This window comes from Chinchilla lanigera, unplaced genomic scaffold (genome assembly GCF_000276665.1).
Source record: "Chinchilla lanigera isolate Chin_1 unplaced genomic scaffold, ChiLan1.0 scaffold00132, whole genome shotgun sequence".
In the NCBI taxonomy this organism is placed as follows: Eukaryota; Metazoa; Chordata; class Mammalia; order Rodentia; family Chinchillidae; genus Chinchilla; species Chinchilla lanigera.
The window spans coordinates 3,278,186-3,294,746 of record NW_004955533.1 but is presented as its reverse complement, the minus strand read 5'-3'; the positions used below and the strand labels follow the sequence as shown (position 1 = coordinate 3,294,746).

The window sequence follows — 16,561 nt, the reverse complement described above, 5'->3', positions numbered from 1 at the left end:
ACCCTGCCCCGGAGCCAGATGATTATGGACTAAACCTCTACAAACTGTGAGTTAAATAAGACTTTTTTTCCTTTAACTTTGGGTGTCAGGTATTTGTCTCAGCAAAGAGAAAAGTAAATAAGACAAACACTAACGCAATCATTCTTGATGTCCATCTCTCAAATTCAGCCTCTTACACTTAACGTTTCTCTTGAGAGCAGGCTGTACATCCATCAACAGGTGAATGGGTAAAGAAAAATGTGATGTTTATACAGGGGAGTACTACTGTGAAGGATAAACGAGTCATTTGTAGGAAAATGGGTGCCCCTGGAGATTATAACGTTAACTGAAATAAATCAGACACACAAGCTTAAATACTGCATTGTTTCTCTTATATGAGAAACCCAAAGAATAAATAATTTAAAGATCAAAATAAAAGATATATAGTAGGAAACAGGGAGATAGATCTCTTTCAAATGGAAAGGGGATCTAGAGGTGGAGGGGGAGGGAGAGGAGGGGAACAGAAAGTAAAAATAACTAAGATGTGTTAAGTCCCTGTACCAACTTTGCACAATGAATGTAACCACTATGCCTAGCAAACATGTATTAATAAAAAATAAATAAAATTAGCTTTACTACAAAAAATAAAAAAATAATACTTCTCATGAAGATGGTATTCAGCAAATGCCAATTGAATAACTAATTTTTACATTTGAGTCAAATATGACTTTGGGTTATCATCTTCATAAAGAGAGCGTATATGTCACACACCACAGAGTTTCATTAACCTAACTTGCATGAGGAAAATTAGAAGTTACAGGGCCTTTCATGGAGCTCTTTCCTGAGGATCAGTCAGCCTGAGGAAAGGATTGCCTCCAGAATGCCCAGGGGTCAGTCATTTCCAAAGGCCTTTTGTTTCCCTTCTCCTCTGGGCCCCAAAGTGTAGCCAGCTGCATGGGGAACCAACCTCCTGCAGCCAGGCTGACCCTGGATCCTGCTGGTGCACTTTCCAGCTCCAAAGACGACACAGCCTGGGGCTGACACTCTGGTCAGTACTCACCCAGGATCCTGCACTCCTGATGATGGGATGAGGAGTGCTGTGTCCAGGTGTGTATATCCCTCGCTGCCTTGGTGCTGTGGTCTATCTAAACTTTCTGTTTCTTCTTGAGTCACTTTTAGTAGTTTTTTCTTTCCTTTTAGGCGTTTTTCTCTTTCATCTAGGTTATATAATGTGTTATAAAATTGTTTAGGATTCTTTTATAGTTTTCTTTATGTTTGTAAGTTCAATAATAATGTCCTGTCTTTTGTTCCTGATTTTAGTAACTCAGGTGTCCTTTTTCCTTAGTCAACCTAACTAAAAAATTTAGCTAAGTTTTTTTGATGTCTTCCCCAACCTAATATTTGGGTCAATTAATTTTAATTACTGTTTTTCTATTTTTTTTGTTTCAATTTTTCTTCGCTATAGTCTTCATTATTTCTTTCCTTCTCCTGGCTTTAAGTTTAGTTAGTTTGGTTTGCCTTTATTTCTTTAAGTTATAAATTTAAGTGACTGATTTGAGATCATTCTGGCTTTTCTTAAATACAAGTATTTACAACTCCAAGTTCTGCTGAGAGCTACTTTTGCTCTCTTCCAAATGTTTTGGTGCATAAATTTTTTATGGTATTTGCTTCCATTCATCATTTGTTGTGTCTAGTACTTTTTCACATAATACTATTGTTGCTGTCTCAAAAAGTTACAGAAAATCAGGAAGGATGACTTTGCACAGCGCATATATTTGTAGCATTCTCATCTTTACATATTCTAAATTGTGATGTATGTAAAGAAGTTTAAAAAGAATTGCTTTCAAATATCACCTAACAGAAAAAAATAAACCTATAATGAAAATACATGGACAAAGCTGGGTGGACCTCAGTATAGAAAATATTCAAATCTAAAATCAAATTCACTAGGTTATTCCCAAACCTAAAACCTTTGCATTACTTGTTCCTGCCTGCTGGGTGAGTCCCAAATTCTGTGTCCCGGGAAGCAGGACTCTTTCATATGCATCCGCAGCAGCTCTTCCTGACTTCTCACTGTTATTTTCCAGCATTGCCTGCTGTTCCAGCCTGCATAGCTCCGGAGACTTAAGACCTCTGGATCCTTCTCCACATTGTTCCCTCGCCTGAGGTGCCCTCATCCTCCTACTGTCTTCAGTGAAGTGTTCCTCATCTTTAAAGACTCATTTCGGGCAGCATTTCTCCAGGAAGCCCTGGCTATTTGGGTACAGCTTGTGCTCCTTCCTGAGCTGTGAAAAATCTCTCTCTCTTTACTGAATTACACTTAAATGATCTGTTTTCCATGTTGGCTTCTTTCTACTAGAGTAAAAGCTCTTGTCTGAACCTAAATTTGTTCATCTCTTTCTCTGCAGCACCTCATAAAAGGATTGGCACATAATTAATACCCAGCAAATACATGTGTTTGTTGAATTAAACGAAATGTAGGCATATATTTAACTGTGAGTGTTAGGGTGGGTATTGTAGTAATGTAGAACAGGAGGGAGGTTAAGGGGCCCCCAAGAACTGAGGGCTAGGGGGTGTAGCCCAGGAAATGGGCCTAGATTGTTTCAGATGTGTAGGATTTAGAAGAGAGGGGAAATGATCAGGCTCAGGTCTTCTGATATAAGGTGAAGCAAAATGAGAGCAAACTTGGGTTATCTAGGACATAATAAATAAGGCTGTCTGGGTTAGACGATAAAGAGGCTTGGGGGATGTTTTAGACATGTCTTTCTTTTCTCTCTTTTTTTTCTATAAAGAAGTAGACTGAGTGCTTTGGTAAAAAGGGGTTTGCTTAGCTCACACTCTGAAGAGAGGGCATGGTGCAAGCTACCATGTGGCCCTGCTGAGGCCCCCCTGGTGGGTGGCATCACAGTGGCAGGATGCAGTGATCTTGCCTGTGACAGGGCAAGGCCATGTGGGGAGACAGGAATCCAGGGGCGATGTGGACCCTCTCTCAAGAGCTCGCCAAGGCCCCGCAAAAACTGCTTCAGCCCCTTCTGGGCACAGAGCTCTCTACGACCCTGTCACTGCCCACAAGGCCCACCTCTTAAAGGTTCCCTGCATCCTGCCTCCACCACCACAAGTACCTTGCTTCCAGCACGGAAGCCCCTGTGGATCATCCACACCAGCTCTGAGTCACTGCAGGGGAACCAAGAACTGCCTGTGGGTGTGCAGGGGGCTGGACGTAGATGTCACCTTCAGATGCGGCTGTCCTCTCCTTGTGTGGTATGTCCCTTGGAATCTTCTAGAATGTGATCTGTCCCTCAGAAGATCACTTTCTCTTGACTGCAGGTCTCAAAGTCAGAGGCGGTTCTAGGGGAGTAGTGGGAATCATTGTGGGACCCAAAAGAGCCCCAGGCAGCGTCCTGAGCTCTGAACTCTGTGTGGCAAGGGGCCAACTTAGGACTGCACATGGCTTGCCGTGTGTGCCTGAATTTACTTTGCCCCTACAGTTGTTTTACTTGTCTGCTGTATTGCAGAATACTAATTACATCCTGGGGCTCTAGGGTTCTAATGAGCCGGTACCTGGGAGATTAAGTGTGGATTCACTTCTTAGAGCTTTTATTTTTTAAACAGAGCATTTTAATATACAAATGCAAGATAGTAATTTTTCATTTAACATGTACTATTCCTTTGTGGGTCAACCTATCAGTACGCCTGATTATTCTACCACATTGTGAGCTTTATTAAAAGGAGGAAAAACAGCTGGTCTTCCTTATGGTGCAAAGGAAAGAAAGAAAGAAAGAAAGAGAGAGAGAAAGAAAGAAAGAGAGAGAGAGAGAAAGAAAAAAAGAGAGAAAGAACCAGCTGAATATAACTGATGCTATATATAAAAGTTGCTATGGGTTACCAAGGTAACCAAAATTCTAAAAATGACAGAAAGAAAAGAACATCAGGTTGTTGTGACAAATGACACCTGAAGTGACAGTTTCCTTGTGGTGCTTACTTTTAATTAATGCAGCTCTGTAAGGAGCATTATTATTGAATAATAGGTTAACGCAGTAAATGAGGAACCTAGCTTGAGGATTTGTTTTTCCGATGCTGAGATAACTAATAAGAGAATGCAGGAACTCCACCATGGGCGAAGATGACTGATCACTGTTATCAAAAGCGCAGGACGGAGGTACGTGCTTTGCACTCTTGTGGTTCTGGAAACAGCTGTCTTCGGCAGCAGTGATCAAAGCACAGTTAAAAACACAACAGTCACCACAAAGGAAATCAGTTGTGTAACATCAAACACGTCATTGACTTAAATTTTGTCAGTACATTATTTTCATTGTTGGTCTTTTCTGCTGGTGTTTTAATGTCTGCTATGTGTGAGTCATCAGACTCTCTGTCTCTCTTCTCTCTCTCTCTATATATATACATTCCTTTATATATATTCTTTTGGTAACCTATTTCTTTCAGCAAAGGGATCCTCCCGTAGTGTGGTTCTAACGTCCTACATTAGGAGGCTGCGAAGCGCTTGCCTCCTCAGATATGAAAATACACAGGCAGTGTCTAAAGGGAATAGTTGCTTTTGACACACACAGAAAAAGACAGATGCAGCCTCTGTGGTTGTGGTTCCTGAGGACAATGCGATGGAGACGACATGTCCATGGCACTTCAAGCTGGGTGGAAGCCAGGCTCCACCTTCTGATGTCTGTGTCCACACACTTTGCTCCTAGCCTGGCTGTCTTAACTTGGTCAGGAAGAGTCTTCATGCAGCTATTTGTTTACTTAGAGCCTCAGATCAATTTCAGTAGGACCTAAACACAGATAAGAGTACTTCTGGGACAGAAGAGAGAAAAAAATTCCAAATGACATGGGTGGTGGACTCTTTATGCATGTTCAGCCTGCAGTACACTGAGCTGGAAGGGCTCTTCAAATCCTTGTCACTAGTTACACCTGCCTCCATCTCTCCCTTCTGCAATGGCTCAGGTGACCTCCTGTGTGGTTCCACAGCCTCATGCTGGAGATACTTTTGTTGGAAATATTGCATTTCTGCATATCGGAGAGACACTGACAGTCTTCTGCTCTGGCCTACCTTTTCAGGGAGGTTGTTTGAACAAATCGGTTAATAAGACAGAAGTAATGGCCACCTCTGGAGCAGAGATAAACTTTGTTCTCTGGTACAATAAATATAAGGTTTCATTCTGGAGCAAAGAATTTGCTGGAATGCCACTATACATGTTTGGGGTTTCCTGGGCTCAGTGTCCCTCAGCTGTTGTGTGAACTCTGAGTACTCAGCATCCATCCAGGCCATTCATTACATCATCTCCATTGGATTCGAGGGACAAAGGGAAACAAGACAAACCGAAGCTCATGCTGATGCTGTACAGAGTGATAAGTCCTTTGTCTCTGACCCAGGTATATGGTATCTTCTAGCATCATAAAACTGAACGGTTTCTTTGTTAGGCTACTGGAGCAAAAGCTTGGAATTCTTGAGAAATTTGAAACAATGCTAATGTCTCTTCTTCACAAAACTTTCAATTTATTCATTTATTTATATCTATTACAGGGTTGACGCTTTTTACAAACAGATAACTCACTACGATTATTACCTTATGCCTCTTGCCTTCTGCTTCCCCTCTGCTATGACACCCTGCCTTGGAGCCAACCAGCTCTGAACTTAAACTTCTACAAACTGTGAGCAGCAATAAATCTTTCCTCCTTTAGCTCTGTGTGTTGGGTATTTTGTCTCAGCAATGAGAAAAGTAACTAAGACAACTTCTCATCCTATTAGGCAGGTGATTTGTGTTTGAGGGACCCAGAGATTTTGTGCCAGAAGCTGGGAACAAAGGCCGATTTCTTCGCTACACATGAAACTAGTGTGTTCCCCAATACTGTATGGGGGTGCCAGTGCTGTCAGGCTGTCTCAGGGGATGGGGCTTGGAAACAAATGTATGCACAAGGGGAGACAGAAGGAAAGAGAGGGGAGAGAAAGATCCTCATTGATTATCTGTCTTTTAAAACTATCGGTTTATTCTATCGTCTATATTAAAAATCATGATTTCATGCCAATAGTGTCCACTGAAGATTGCTCCATTCCCACATTTGTAGCTCCTTTCTCTAACAGTAGGAAACCCATCTCTCATTATCTTTGATAATTTGTGCAATACTCCTACAGTATGCAATCGCCCATTTTTTTCCTACAGCACTCTCCCTTGTAAGCACAACTGCATCCTTAACCCTGGAGTGCCTGGCACCTCAAACAGTGCCATTCCTATAGGAGGAGTCTCCCTTCACTCCACTCAGACTCCACAGCTCCATGCCCGGCCCCTTCTGCATGGAGGCCATCTTCACCTTCCTCACACTCTGACACCTTTAGGAAGGGAAGGAGAAAGAAAGAATAGAAGGAATGAACCATTTTTGTTAGCATAACCTTTTCTGACCACAACAACATTGTTCAAGAACAGTATTTAGAATATACAGAAAAGTATAGAGAAGGAATTGAAAGTCATCTACAACTTTACTGTTCAGAGATTCTCATTAATATCTTTTGTTTTTGATTTATTTCCCATCTAACCCCTCCTTAAAATCATTTAAAATAGTTGATAACATTATGTGTGGAATTTTCACAAAACTGAAAATTGATTTTCACAAAATCAATGAGCACATTCAGATTTGTCGAAGACAGGAGTTGATATAACGAGGGCCATTGCTAAAACAGGAGTATGGCATAGTAATGTGATATGAATACTTTGGAATATACAGGAAAAGGCACCAGAGAATACCTCCAGTCACCTCCCTCACAGCCTGCCCAGTGCTGACCCACCCTCTCGGGAAGTTCTCCCTTCTGGGAATCATTACACTGAGAGATGGCTGCTTGCTGTTAGATCTCCTGTCCTTTGCTTGCATGGGTATAGTGTCTGAGGGAAGGGGTAAGTGGGTGAGTAGAAAGAAGAGAGGACAGTGGGCAGAGGATGTCCAGCGCCCTCTGATTGTCATTCCATGGCCTGCCAGAGGGTACAGACGCCTTCTCTGGCGGCCTCTGTACTCTCCACAGACTTCCTGCTCACCCTCAGATGAGACTTGGTCTCTGACCAGAGTCTATAAAGAGTTGGTTCTTGGCCATGATGTGTTTGCTTAAGGGATCTTCTTGGATATACTTTTGGAAACTCATAGAGGATGGGTCAGTGGCTACAACCTTTCCCACCCAAATTCTTCCTACTTCGTGTTTGAGAAAGCCAGTGGGACCTGGTGGCTGTCTAGGTGGGATGCTTGGGGAGCACACCCAAGGTGGTGGCCGTGAGGACAGGGAGAAAAGGGCAGGTGGGAACTCTTTAGAAGATCAAGCCAGAGGCACATCACGATGGGTTAGAGGTCAACGACAAGTAAAAAATAAGACAAAAAAGGTGCTTGATGAGCGTGGGTCAATCAGCAAACAGATCATGCGTTACTGACATTTTTACTTTGTTTTCCTCTTAACATTACTCCCTACAAAGCATCCCAGGGAACAAGGATAAAGTCATTCATCTGAGCCACCTACTGTGTGTGCCTGGCAGTGCTGAACACTCAGAATAGCCACTACCTGCTCCTCGGTGGAGCTTCTGATTTTATGCTGCCCTTGGCACTTACGTGGCGCTCTGCTTCACTGTGGCTGATCACTGTCTCTGGACACGACGTGTGTCCACCTCACTCCTACCATCTACCCGACCCCTTCTGAAAGAGACTGTGTGCTTCAGGGCTGTGGTTGGCAATGATGCCCTGGAGTTGAGAGTTTAACCCTCAGGATGCATTTATGCTTTTTCATTCTTCTTTGAAGAGAACACACTTATTTACCTCTTAGTATGACTATGACTTTAACCCCCTTTTAAAGGGATTCATAGGAATTGTTGATCATTACCAAGAATGGTTTACGTTTACTGAAGACACAAAGTGAAAGAAGGGTCAGATCGATAAGGAAAAGTGTGACACACAAAGGGTATGGGTGAACCACGGGGGGTACTGAAGGGCTTGAGGCTTATGCAGATATTAGGACAATGGGCCACAGCCAGTTCTACCCCACTGTGTGTTACAGGATACAAAATAATTTCAGGTGCTTTGCCCTCACGCCTGGCCCAGGGAGCATTAGGAAGAACTCAGTTCTTTTAGTAAAGAAGGTTTAAATAAAGGTTAGTTACTTTTTTTCTTATTATAAGCATTTTTGCCTTATCAACAGAAGTGCAGTTTCCTTTACTGAGGCTGCAAATAAAGCCATTGCTCATATTTGCACACGGCATGCATGGTATGCGAAGGAGCCCAGGCACAAGGGAGGATGAGGAGACGACACTGAGGAACGCTTCCTGGTTTCCTAGGAGCCAAAACAAGGAGGGGAAATGGATCGGTTTTGTGGATTTTGCTACCTTCTGGAAGGAAAGGCTATTTCTCGCACAGAAGTAATATTGCTGGACTCTTCTTTGTTTGTCTGATACCAAAAATGGCTTCCTGGTCAGTGTGCATAGAAGTCAATACTAGGTGTTATGGTTTGTGTCTGGATGTCCCCTCAAAGCCTCATGCAGTCAAGGGGGTGCTTTTTAGAGGCAGCTGAACCTAGAGTTTGTGGTTGATTCATTGTCTAGTGCTGGGATTATGGGTGTGAGCGCTACACCCGCCCTAGGGTCAGTAGCCTAAATTACAATATAAGGGACAAAATGAGTCTTCTCTCGCACTCCTAAACTTTTGCTCTTGTTGCTTTTGCTGTCTTTTGCCCCCATGAGCTGTTGCTTCTCTGTCATGCCACCCCGCCTTGGAGCCAGCTGATTATGGACTGAAACCTCCACAAACTGTGAGCTAAATAAACCGCTCCTCCCTTAACTTTGGGTGTCAGGTATTTTGTCTCAGTAATAAGAGAAAAGTAACCAAGACAGTAGGTCACCGTTTTTGGCAAAAAGTTTTCACAGAGGTTGGCTGACAAGGGGACAGGATGCATACTTGAATCCGTCTCCAAGACTTAAATGCCAGGGGTAGAGGAATTAGAGGGCTGAACCGTGCACTGGGAACTCTTGGTGGCAGAGTCTACTCCCTTGACCTTGGAGCAAGGGGAACTTGTGGATACTTTGCAGCCGGGAAGTTTCTGGTCTCTTTGTTATTCTGGTCCATCCTGCATCTCCTGACGGCACCCCTGGCCTCCAAAGTCTGTCTGCCACACCCTGTTCTCCAGGTTCTGTTTGTGGGAAATTTTCAGCTCCTCAGCATGTCACAGTGGTCTGCATCTGCATCTGAAACAAAGAACTTGCACCACAGTTTTTGAAAACAGGAGGGTTGCCCTTTCATGGCTCTGTTTCACATCCAGCACATATTCACTGTATGCAGATGCTTTTGGCCTTAGATGGGACCGTGTCTCATGTCTCAAGTTGAAGTTCTAACTTAAAAATATCAAGTCAAAAATGCATTTAATACACCTGAGCTGCTGAACACCCTCGCTTCACAGCATGGTACGTGTTCTGGACTCACAACCAGAAACGAACCAAATGGTACCGACTGACGAACACCAAGACGCACGGACCGCCAATTGGAATTTAGGACGAGCCTTTATTCCTGGCCAGGGACTGACTGAGAGCCTCCAGGCAGGGAAGGATCAGACCAGTGCCCATCCAGGGACGAGTGTAGCTTTTAAACCCTAAAACCGCATCCTGTTTGGCAAACACATGTCACATCTGCAACAATGAGAGGATTCTCTCTCTCTCTCTTTTTTTTTTTTTTATGGCAGGAACAGTACATTCCGAGAATCCAGGAGGGGTAGAGCATTTAGGGGAAGAACAATACATTTTGGGGGTCCAGGAATGGCAGGGCGTTTACAACCTGTTTACAACCATACATTCCAGGAATGGTAAACATGAAGATCTAACCCCACGGCAGGGGTGGGAACTGGGAATTAAACTAGAACCTTTGATGTCTGTGGTGGGGCTTTTACAGTATGTACCGGGAGAGCACCAGTTCTTTCCCCTCCCGACCTAGGGCTGACTGGGAGCCGCAGCATGCTGCCACTGCAGCAAGAGGATCATCAGACCGTGTGTCAGTGACGTAAGATCAAAACTCAGAACTGGAAGGATGCTCTTTCCTGAAAGCATATTGCTTTTGTGCCACCACAAAGTAAAAACTGTAAGTTGCACCATCACAAGCTGGGGGCCCTCTCTGCTTAAAACAAGGCAACTCACCTCCATATAGAGGTGAAGTCCACTTCCCACACCCTTGGTTCTGGGCTGGGCTGGAACTACACCAAACAATGCAGCACGGCGTAAGTGACACGAGGCTGGTCCTGAGCCTGGCTTTTCCCTGCAACTTCTCTGAGACTATCATGCTTGAGAAACCACGGTAGGAGAGGAGACTGCACAGCCCCGCCCACTATCTGCGGAGTCCAGCCGCACCGGTCACTGCGGCAGGTGTCGTGTTGCATCGAGCAGCCACACAGCCTCGCTAGGCCCTTTCTGAATCATTGCAAGACAATGTGGCTGTTTGTAAACAAGCATGTTTTGGGAATAGTTTGTTCTGTCAGCTCCAACCCAGTAACTTTCAGTTTCAGAGAAGACCTGTAAACAAACAAGCTGCAGCAGTAACTATGATAAATGTTGGGCTTGTTTCCTCCACTCTGTGTTTCAGAAGGTTGTAATCTGACAAACTTTGCCAATTCATCCGGCCAGCTGGCTTCTGATTAGGTTCTGTCAATTCAAGACATCAGTGGAAGGCTAGAAGGTGGAGGAAAGGGGCTGCTTTCTCCCCTTTGTCTCAGTCAGTAGTGACTGCCTCCAGGCGACAGTATCTTTGGCATTCCGAAAAGGGGGAACAGAGCTGCCTGTGAGCATGGGTAGTTCCAGGAGCCCCAGCTGACAGAGACCACTATGAAAAGGCTCTGGGAAGGATTTCGTATTAACCAATTGGCTTTTCATGTTTACATGTGAGTTGTCCGAGGCTTAGGCACCTTGTCTGCAGATGGGCAGCTGATTCACAGTAAATGAACCTCTAGGAGTCACTGGTCACCGCTGAGGCCTGCGTTGGCTTGTGAAGCAGTGACGCCTCTAAAGATAAGATAAGGCTGCAGCTGAGGGTGTCTGGCTCCAACCCCAGTTAACTTAAAGGAGACTGCAGCTGCAGGCATCTCACCCCTGCTGTGAAGGCCTTCCTGGAGATAACATAGCTCTCCTAAATTAACATACTATATTACTTGGAGAAGTCCTTAAAGGGATTCCCAAGTCCTGCCCAGATTCCTTCAGTTTCTTCAGTATTCTCCCTCCCTTGTTTGTAAACCAAATAAACGTGGGCTGTCCAGACCCAGCAGTGTGTGTCAGTGCATGGCATTTTCCACGATGGCCACCATAAGTGGCCAAGAAATTGTAAAACAATCAAACTAGAAGGGTCCTGCTGTATTACCTGTGACTCCAACACTGCAGCAGCAGATACTCCTAAGTCCTTTAATTCCCCACCTTCCTCTTGCTCCTCCATCTCATACTTAATTAGAAATATCATGGATTGGGCTGCAGTTCTGTGGTAGAGGATGTGCAAAGTGGCTTGATCCCCAGCATCATGATAAATACATAAATACCTAAAGTGTGTAAATACACCAAATACATAAATACCTAAAGTGTCTTGTACTTCTCTGACTAGACATCCACTAGTTTTTGTTTTTGTTAATTAATAGCAGCCTCAGGGTATGGACCCTTAAAGAAGAAAATTTGAGATTGGTTATCTTCTATTGGGCATAAACACAGTGATGTCCTCATCACCTGTGGAAATTGGCAGACCAGTAGATGGAGCACCCAAATATTTATTAAGATTATAAGCTGGCATTACTTAGGATGTAGCTCAGGTTGTTGAAGGTAAAGTATTGGGAGCAAAAGGCTATTACAGTAAACAGTTGTGACAGTAGCTGGCTCTTGTGATAGTGAGTGGCATGAAGCATTTACAGAAAAAAAAATTGAATTACTAGGGCTTTAAATTCTCAACTCGTAATTTTGTCAGAGGATTAAATATCTTGTATATTGGCCACAACCCATTATTCTTGTAGCTGTAAGCAATAAGAGACACAGCTGAAAATCAAGCCCATACTTTAGTTCTGTAAGTCGGAGTCATAGCCTGCCCACACCACTAAAGTGGAATTCTGGCCACTGGTTGAGAAAGAATGGGCCTTCATCAAAATGAGATGGGAGTATTTGAGATAGCATGGCCTGATCTGCGAATTATGATGTTTCCAATTTCCCTGAAGTTTTCTAGCCAAAGTGAGCAGCCTCCTCTTCTGATTTCTCTTGATTGAAGGCTTCAGCAGTGATTTTCAGACTTTCACACATGTGAAAATCTCATTAAAATGAATGTTTTGACCCCATGTCTTATTTACTTTTCTCGTTGCTCAGACAAAATACCTGACACTCAAAGTTACAGGAGGAAAGGTTTATTTGGCTTACAGTTTGTAGAGGTCTCAGTTCGGAATCAGCTGCCTCCAAGGCAGGGTAGCACGGCAGAGGGGCATCGCAGAGGAGAAAGAGTCCATGGTTGGCAGAAGACCGCAAAAACAGCAAGCAGCAAGTGACATGGCAGTCCTTTTTCTGTCCTTTCTAGCCTATCCAGTCTATGTACCCTTAGGGTGGGTGGTACTCACACCTAGAGCAGGCCGTCCCATTATCCACACCCAGAACTACACCAACCAGTGGACTAATTTAGTGATCACACACCCTTGATACCAGCATCACACACTCTAAGTCCGACCACCTCCAAAAGGCCGCACTTATGAGTACATGCGGCTCGGGGTGAGGGGGACAACTACACACAAACCACGATACCCAGCAAGTCTGGAGGAGCCAGAGACTGCATTTCTAACGGGTTCCCCAAAGACCCCAATGTTGCTGATGCACAGACCGCACCTCCCACAGCAGGGAGTCCACCTGGGCCATGGTTTTACTTTGTGTGAGGAAGCCCACACTGCACCAGGTCTCCCTGGGCCACACTTTCACCCTCAGCATGCACGTCCAGACCCCAAACTAGAACAGTCCCAGAGCTCAGGTCTCAGGTCTAATACAGCATGAGATAAGACACACTTTAAATGATTGTAAATTTCTACTAACTTCTGTTCAGGAAGTTAAGAAAGATATATGGGAGTGGATTCTAGGATTGCTAGGCCAAGGAGGCAGAAGGTAACATTAGACTGGGCCAAACTTGTCAGTATGGACCACATGTGTTAGTTTGAGTGTCTAGGAATGGCCCTCCCTTCCAGTTGCCTTTGTTAGTTAACAGAAACTTGGATTCACAATGGGCACCTTCATGGGGCAGTCATGTTGTATGTATACCTAACAGGGAAGAGCTAACACTTTTAAAGGCTTCAGCCACTGGTCATTTTGGAGTGATATTTACCCAGTGTGACCCCTAAAGATTCCCCTTCACTGCTTTCCCTGAAGGGGCCCAAATATACTCTCTCCATTAAGTACTGAGAAGTGCACTGGCAAGTAGCGCCCAGCTTCCAGAAAATTCTTTGGCAACAGTTTCCACAAGTCCAGACTGGTGAGAAAAACCACAGGGATTCCATATTCAGTGGGGGTCATGGACTCCCAGAGTGGCAGAGTCTGAGTGGCCAGGCCTTTGTGAATAAGCTGGGCTCACCTACAGAATCTTTGGCAGTGGTGTCCTAGCAACAGAATAATTGGGTTGTACCAAACTACGGTTTGATATGTGCAATTTAAAAACTCTAGGGAATCCTGACTCAGGTCACTGCCATAGGGGTGTTTATTATCTTCCGGAGCCAACAGCTGAGTCAGTCCACAGTCTAGAAGCCCCTGAAGGAAGCACAGACTGGACTCCCTGAGGACTGGTGTAAGTACATGCTGTAAATATTCCCTTCCAGCAACCAACCTTTTTCTGAGAGCAGCAAAAGCCACTTGTTCTGCCAGTTTACACTGGTTTGGATCTGACTTGAATCCTTTCATGCAGTTAGCAACTCAGAATTGTTTCTGTTGTTATTTATCCTTCTACTCTTCCAATACTTTGTGTAAATACTTGGACCTCAGGAGGTAAATGAAATTCTGGCATAAGTCTATCTCAGACTGGTTCATCGTGTCTGTGGGCTCACCTGATCCTGTTATGTAGAGTTCCAGCTTCCAGCCCTGGTCATAGACTTTGCTTCTGTCTCCCTGAAGCTTTGGGTGAGTACCATCATGATAAGAAAACATCAATGGCAGTGCTGAAACTTTCCCTTCCTGCCAAAAGTCAACCAAAGATGGTGCTGTGTCCTGGGAGAACCAGAGAGATTAGTGGCACCAACAAAGGCTCGAACATGTAGAGGATTTCTTGCCAAAGATGTAATCAGACTTAAATGCCTGACTTGTACAAAAGGCACATGAACTGTGAGAGCAGCTTGACTCTTGCACATTTCCATACCCCTTTACCTTGAAAACTCACCTTCAGCTCTCAGCCCAAAGAACTTGTTCAGCTCTCAGTTCTCTCCCCAAGAACTTGCTCTGACAGGTGGAAAACTAATGTACCCTGGCCTCCAGAATAAAATTCAGAAAGGGTGAGAACAAAGTGATAGATGATGATCATTCAACAACACCTGTATCAGTTGGTCTGAAGTCAAGAAGCAAATACTTGAAACAAGACATCAGTAGAGGGAATTGGTCATAACTGTTGGGAAGGACTTGAAAGCAAGAGGAATAACAGTGAGGTTGTTCGCATGTGAGTAATCACGCACGCCACTGCTCGGAGCAGGAAGGACCAAAAGTACAGGGCGAGGTGATTCGAGGCATGAGTGGGCCTTGCCTGCTCACTGCCGCTACTGGCATTGCCATGGAAACCCATCACTGTCAAACCCACTTCTGATGACATTTCCGCAATTACCGGGCTGCACTGCTAGCTGCTCCTGGATGGCAGTAGCCCCTTTCAGGATCACCAAGGCCACTGTGGCAGGCACCAGGGAATACCTACTGCTGCCACAGACACTCCTGGAAGCATAAAAGAGGCTGTTTCCTCAGGGATGTGTTCCAATCTTCCAACAGAATGCCCTCGGGCAGATGTGAGCCAGAAATCTCCTGGAAAGGGCGTCTGGGAAATGTAGCTTGCAGAGAGCCGAGTGCCTCAAAAGGAAGAAAAATATGCAAGATATGAAAGAAAATAAGAGCAAGCAGAAAAATGACCACGCAAGTGCATCCTTCTGGCTGGCAGCTGTCCACTTCACCTTACCCCTGTGCCTCAGTTCTGTACAGCCGCACACAGCTCAGGTTGGCACCACGGCATTATCTGCAACATGGGGAGCGTCCTCACTCCCTCCTCGGAAGGTAGCGGGTGAAGTTCTGTTTGGATCTGTCGCTGCAGCCACCCCGCCGGGGCTGTCGGCGTAACTGCGGTTCAAGCCCGTGATAACCTGGAATTGCGTAGTGGAAATGAGAACTAGGGAAGGCAGCCAGCCTGAGAGGCATTCACAAAAGACTCTTTTCAGAACTACATCTTAAAAGAATGTGTCTTATGTCCCATAATGGATGTTCTTTGAAGCAATCATTTGTGAAAGGCTCAGATGACCTTTATGGCCAAATCTTGTATTACTCCTGCACCCGCTGAGAGCCTAGAACTAATATTCAGGCAAGGAATGGAGACAGGCGGTTGTCTCTCCATGAACAGCAACGGCAGAGCCCTGAGTCAGTCCAGCCCGGGGACTGGCACGGGATCGGTTCAGATGACAGAACTCCCAAAGGCCGGGCCTGTGCTGGGCACGCTGGCCCCCAGGCGTGCTGGCTCCCGCTGCAGCTAGGGCGTGCAGGACTCCAAGCGCAAGGACGTGAATCCCGTTCTGAAAACGGCTCCGACGCTGGGAAGGTTCCCCGGCCTTTCCTGCCGCTCAGGTTTGACCGTGCTCCCCTAACACAGGCGCAGCTGTGCTCAGAGGCTGATCCTCTGCCTCGGTTTCCCCGCGTGCTTGCTGTTGGGGGCGGACCGGGTGCGCCGCTCTGGCTTCTTCTCACCGTGTGTCCCCGTCCAGGGCCCCCAAGGCTGCGTTTGTGCCCCGTGCCCTGGCCTCCTCACACGCAGCTCCCGCGGGCAGAAACGGGAGCAGTGCGAACAGTGCGCTTGCTGGACCATAGGAATTCCTGTCTGAATTTGACCATTAAATGATATCTCTTGTAATGAAACTACATAATGAATTATATGCCGTGCAAAAGTCACCCTAAGTCTAAGACAGAGTAGCGAGTACTTGGGCTGTGACACACCGGGAGAGCCTCCCGGAGAACACACGTCCTTCAGGACCGGCGTCTCCCAAAAATCCTGCTTTCAGCGTTCTCTCCCACTCAGTAAATTCCCAGACAGTAAATTCATGGATAAACCAAAAAGGTTACAGATTCCCACACCGGGAGTCGAACCCGGGCCGCCTGGGTGAAAACCAGGAATCCTAACCGCTAGACCATGTGGGAACTGACGAAGAACGTTGGCGCGTGAAGCCAATTGAAGCAGTCGCTGCTGCTTCCGCCTTTCTGTTCCGCCCCGCCCCCTGCGCCTGGTCCACACTGCGCCTGCGCGGCTCTCAGGCGCGCGCCCGGGTCCGCTCTAGTCGCCGGGGCCCGCGCTCTGGGCCGGGATCGCGTTCTCCCCGCGCGTTCGCGGCTCTGTGAGCCCG

At 45.6% G+C, this 16,561-nt stretch overlaps 1 non-coding gene across 1 annotated transcript; it reads right to left on the bottom strand.

The window, feature by feature from the left end:
- Positions 1 to 16,286: 16,286 nt before the first annotated feature.
- On the bottom strand, positions 16,287 to 16,358 carry Trnae-uuc. Its single transcript has one exon. It is a non-coding gene; the product is annotated as a tRNA-Glu (tRNA).
- Positions 16,359 to 16,561: the final 203 nt, after the last annotated feature.